Genomic DNA, 6,607 nt, shown 5'->3' on the forward strand with positions numbered 1-6,607 from the left:
TGATTTACAGAATCAACCGAATCCCTACCAAAATCTGTGCAGAAAAGAGTTAATTTATCAGACCTCAAAATACTATCATTTGAAAATTCTGCCTGCAAATTTGGCCCTTGGCTAGCATCTAGGAACTTGGATTTGGATCTTAAGACTAGCTCATTTTGCCTTATGGCTTATCACAAACACCAGGTTGCACAATTCTAAATACACTAAAAATCATTGAATTGTATTCATTAAATGGGCATATTATAGCATATGTTAATTATATTTCAATGAAGTAATTATAGATTATAGAACTAGCAGTAGCTAATAAAATATATCAGTTCATTTAAAGAGAAAAAAAAAGAGGCAGGCACTGTGGCACTCACCTGTAATCCACGTGACTCTGGAAGCTGAGGCACAAGGATTGCAAGTTCCAGGCCAGCCCCAGCAACTTAGCCAGACCCTAAGCAACTTAGCAAGACCCCATCTCAGAATAAAAAAATAAAAAGAGCTAAGTATGTTGCTCAGTGGTAAAGCACCCCTAGGTTCAATCACTGGTACCAAAAAAATAAAATAAAATAAAAGATTGTTGTAGAGTGGCAAGGAAAGAGTAGATTCAGTTAGGAAGTTATTACAGTAATTCAGGCCATTTGTATTAGGGTGATTCAAATGCTTTTAGCTTTGTCCAAATACTTCTATCTGGTTCAGGGCATAACAATTCTTCAACAACCACTATCACCAGTAATTTTCTATTATGTAAATATCCTCAAGCACTTATTTATATGAACCTTGTTCTATCTTTCACAGGGTAAATTTAAATGAATAAAACACAGTCATTTTCCACAAATAGTTCTGTATTTGGAAATACTCATAATGAAAGAATTACAACCCAAGGCAGAATGTGATAAGTGAATTTACTTATAAATTCACAAAGGGAATATAAAACTGCTAAGCATTTTAGGACATAAGTTGTTAAGCCCACTACTAATGTCAACACCATCACTAGTATTATAATCATCTCTCTCTCTCTCTCTCTCTCTCTCTCTCTCTGGTACTGGGAATTGAACCTAGGGGTGCTTAACTACTGAGCAACATCCCCAGATCATTTATATATAATATATAATATAAAATATATTAATTTTATATATTATATATCATATTTATATGATATATAATATATATGATATTTATCTATATATCTACATATCTATATATAATATATATGATGTCTATCTATAAATGTATATAGATATATCTATATATAGATATATATCTATATTATATATGATATCTATAATATGATATCTATCTATATATGTATATATATCTATATATATGTGTGTATATATATGTATATATCTATATCTATATATGTATATATGTATACATATCTATATCTATATATATGTATATGGATGTGTGTGTGTATGTGTGTGTATCATTAGAGACAGGGTCTCGCTGAGTTGCTAAGTGCCTCCCTAAATTGCTGAGGCTGGCTTTGAACTCGCAATCCCCCTGCCTCAGCCTCCCAAGCCGCTGGGATTACAGGCGAGCGTCACCGCGCCCAGCTGTTGTAATCATCTTAATACCACTAAGAGTAATTAACTCGGTGATTAAGTACAAGAGCCACTACTGAGTCCTATACAGAGTTCAATAGTCGCTGCCTTCCTGGAAAGTATAAACATCTTTATGACAGAAATACTCAAGAAACCTATCAATAAATCACACACACACACACACACACATACACACACACACACACACAGGACTGAGAGTGATTCTATCAAGGGGCAATCACCAATTTCCCTTTTAATTTGAGGAACCGCTTCTCAAAACCGCCTTTTTAAAGGGAGCGATCTTGTACTGTGAGGAGACCGAGGTTTTCTGACAGCCGCGACCCCTAGTGAATACACAAAATAACTACCCTGATTCACCATTTTGATTTAAGAGCAAGTACAGGAGATCTAAGCCTGTCGTCCCCACAGTGCAACTGCAAGTCAAAGTCCACGATGAAGCTCATCTTCACCCTACTTAATGTCCCTAAAATCAGGGGAATCTTTAGGGAGAACACTCACAAGTGCCATTGGGGAACCCGAAAGCCTTCACTTCCAGATCCCCTTTTAGGTTTCCAAAAAGTTTAAAACATTCATTCAGTGATAAAAAAACGATCTAAAGGCAAAAAAATAAAGGCTTTATAACCAATTCATACTATATGTAAGTACTTTTAAAAGGTTATTTTGTCAGATGTTCCGGAAAAGTTTGTTGGTTTGACAGGAAAAAGAAAAAAAAAAAAAAAGTTCCCATTAGCCTGCAAGTTCCCTCAGCCAGTTTTCTCCCCACATCTCCAATCCTGACACAAAATATGCTTATTTACTTATAAATATATAAAGAAAAAAGGCTCTTGTAATGGCTCGAAAATCAAGTTGTCCCTTTACCAAGCCCCAGATGGGATTAGAATAAAAGCTAAGAATCGGAAAAGAGTTCTCCACAAATCCTAAATGAAAACAGGACAAATGAAAAGTAAAACAAAACTAAATAAAACAAAGATGAGAGGCGGAGGGAGAGGGGACTAACCGCCTCAGTTTAACCGCCTAAGAGCCACCTTCTCAGAACCGCTTCCGGACAACTGCCACCAGAAAAAAACCACCTCAGACAAACTGATCCCAGAGGCGATTGGGCTCACCACATCATTCTCACCAGTAGGGGGAGACAATGAATCAGTGCTTGGTTTCGTGGGACTTAAGAACCACCAGATGGGGTCAGAAGATCAGAGTAGGTAGCCTTTATATTTTTCTTTTTCTCAAGGAATTTCTCCTTTAGATCTCTATATACTGGAAGAAAGAAGAGGTGTATTGATCCCAGCGCTCACACACGCAATCCCCCCCCCCACGCCTCCAAGACAATGGAAGTGTCCAGTGCCTCACCTACCTAGACCACCCGGGCTAGGCTTCTGCGGTCCATCTACCCATTTATAAAATCGAGATTAAAATAATACTACTACCATAGATAGGAAGAATGAATTCTGGTCTTATGTTGCACAATAGAGTGACTATAGTTAGTAATGATTTTGTACATATTAAAAGAGCTAGAAGAGAGTTTTTTGTTTTCTTTTGAAGACAGGATTTTGTAATATTCCCGCCACAAAGAAATGATTGATGTTTGAGGAGTTGGACGTGCTGATTACCCTGATTTGATTGTTGCACGATGTACACTTGCATTGAAACATCACACCACCCCATAAATATGTACAATTATTACATGTCAAAAATAAGAATTAAAATAGTACCCGTTTCTCAGGGCTCCGTGGTGCACGCCTGTAATCCCAGCGGCTCAGGAGGCTGAAGCCAGAGGATCTAAATTCAAAGCCAGCCTCAGCAACAGCGAGGCGCTGAGAAACTCAGTGAGAACTTGTCTCTAAATAAAATACAAAACAGGGCTGGGGATGTGGCTCAGTGGTTGAGTGCCCCTAAGTTTAATCGCTGGTACCTCAACAACAACAACAAAATAGTACCCATTTCATAAGACTGTATGAGAAATTAAAGAAGGGATGTGAAATACAGTGCCTTGCAAATAGCTGGGCCTCACTTCAGACCTACAGAATTAGAAACTCTGATATGGGGCCCAAATATCTTGATTTAGCAAGCTCTCTAGGTGATTCTGATGCACTCTAAAGTGTGACATTTATTGCTCTGGGAAGAAGCCTGTCCACTCAGATAACCAAGTTTTCTTTTGTCATTGTTACAGATCCCATGTGTCCATGGATTCTGAATTATGTTTCCTGACTGAATTTTCAAAACCATTATTTGTTTCTTGAGCCCAGCTGTGTGCCCAGTATTGTGGCAGATACAATGGAAAGAGACAGAGAACCTACCCTACAGGCTTGCAACGTAGGTGATCCAGGAATAGGAAAAGTTAATTAACTCTACAAGGCCAGATCTAGTAAATGTCAGATGAATTATCCTGACAATAAGCAAATGTTCTAGGAAATCAGAGGAGGGAGATTTCACAATTATAAGAGGGAGGAGCCTGACCAGAAATGGCCATGGCCAAGCCAAGCCTGCCTCTCCAAAAATAACTGTAAGTCATTTTCTACAACAAAGCAACAGAACAGACCTTAGCTACCTAATTAAGCTCCTGCCCATAAAGGAACTCCCAACATACCTAACAATCTATTTACCTTTAGCAGCTGCCCCTTGAAATTATATATATATATATATATATATATATATATATATATATGTTTATAGCTTTTTAAAGTCCTTTATTTTCTCCCTCCACTCTTTCAATCGCTTATAGGGAAAGACAGATATACACAATACAGACATCAATACTTGACAGAAGTAATTATGCAGCACCATGGCTGTGATGTTCAAAAAGCCATCTAATTTTTCACTTGAGTATGGTTATGTGAAGCTTCTCTGAATGACATTATACAATCTCATGAAAGCAATTCAGGAGAAAAAGAAATGGCATTCCCAATTGTATTGGTCCACAATGAAGGATGTCTGATAATCATTGGCATCACTGCCTATGTTCCAGATAGTCACAGTGTCATCACATAAACTAAATTAGGTAGGCTAAATCTGAGGCTGGAAGACATTCAGCAGGACTAACAGGCAGACAATGATTACATGAAGGCTGAGAATTCACTTCATTTCATTTCCTTTTGCCATTATTGAGAATAATTACATTATAGACACAGGTTCCATTTTTATTATCTCAATAGCTTTTTCAAACCAAATGCAAACTGAAAGCATATTTAAAGTGTCTATTTGTACTATTATGCACAAGTTTGTGTGGAAGAGAAGATGTTTAGGTAGGATAAACAAAGTTAGAAATTGAATGATGCTGGTTAGGAAAAACAAAAAGATAACCAAGGCTATTGTGTTGAACATAATATTGGGCTCTTAGAGGCTAACCTAGGTACAGACTTTTCACACATTTATTCAACTAACACAGCATATTCCTTATTTGGACTCTTTGAACATCCTTTCTCCCCTTTCAGTCCCCCATATTCTGTATAGGCCAGTTTGAGAGCCTCAGTGGCTTAAGAGAAAGAAGGGGCAGTATATATGCTGTGACCTGTGATTGAGCCACATCTGCCTAAACTCTATTTTTTCCTTACACTTTCATTATTGATTTTCCATCCAAATGTTGCTCTTGTCTGCTCCTGGTTAGCCTCCAGGATGACAGGATTGGGGTGCCATGGGACAGCACTCTAATCATCCATAGTTCACCCTTTGTCATTTGGGGATTTGGTAAGACATTTTCCAGGCATGGGTCATGGTTGTACCCTTCTGGACTGGGAGACAGAGTTGTGTTCTTTTTTTTTTTTTTTTAATTTCGTAGGGATATGTATTATGTGATTGGAGAATACATAAACATTTTCTTCCTTTGCTTCTTATTCCACAGAGAAAAGCCAGACATAGGTGTTCCAACTTGGTCTTTAATCATTAAAAGATCCCCCTTTAGGGCGGGATTGTGGCTCAGTGGCAGAGTGCTTGCCTCACAGGTATAAGGTACTGGGTTTGACCCTCAGCACCACGTAAAAATAAATAAATAAAATAGAGTATTGTGTCCATCTACAACTAAATATATACATATAAAAGGTCCCCCTTCAGAGTCCCTTATATATGTGGATATTAACTCCCTGTCAGATGTAGAGTTTACAAATACTTTCCCATTCTGTTGATTGTTCCCTTTGCTATACAAAAGTTTGATGTAGTCCTGTTTGTTTTTTGTTTTTGTTTTTGTTTTTTGGGGGTTTTTTGTTTGTTTGTTGTTTTCTTTTGATGCTTTTGTGGTCTTTTTTTCCTGTTCCAATATCCTAAGGTATTTGCCCCATGTTTTCTTCTGGCAGTTTCATGGTTTCAGGTCTTAAGTTTAAGATTTTAGCTTTTTTCTTTCTTTTTTTTTTTTTTTTTTTTTAATACTGGGGATTGAACTTGGGAGCACTTGACCACTAAGCCACATCCCCAGCCCTATTTTTTTGTTGTTGTTGTTGTATTTTATTTAGAGACAGGGTCTTACTGAGTTGCTTACTGCTGTACTTTTGCTGAGCCTGGCTTTGAACTAGCAATCCTCCTGTCTCAGCCTCCCAATCCACTGGGATTACAAACGTAAGCCATCATGCCCGACTTTTGAGTTAATTTTGTAACTAGAAAGAGACAAGCGTCTTGTTCTTCTGTATGTGTATATCCAATTTCCCAGCACTATTTGTTAAAATAGATATTCCTCAAAATAAGACTTACAAATGGACAGGAGGTATATGAAAAAATATTTAACATCATTAATCATCAGGGAAATGCAAATCAAATCCACCATGAGATAGTACCTCATTCCAGTAAGAATGACTATTATCAAAATGACAAAAGATTAACAAGTGCTCCTGAGGATGTGGAGAAAAGGGAGTCCTTTTCACACTGCTGGTGGGAATGTAAATTAGTACAGTCATTGTTGAAAAAAAATGTAGGTTTCTCCAAAAATTAAAAATAGAACTGCCATCTGATACAGCACACTCACTAATGGGTATATAGCCAAAGGAAATGAAATAGGTATGTCAGAGGTACCTCTAAGCCCAGTGGGGTAATGCATTCCTGTAATCTCAGTAGCTCAGGTGGCTGAGGCAGGA

The sequence above is a fragment of the Marmota flaviventris genome, chromosome X (assembly GCF_047511675.1).
Source record: "Marmota flaviventris isolate mMarFla1 chromosome X, mMarFla1.hap1, whole genome shotgun sequence".
In the NCBI taxonomy this organism is placed as follows: domain Eukaryota; kingdom Metazoa; phylum Chordata; class Mammalia; order Rodentia; family Sciuridae; genus Marmota; species Marmota flaviventris.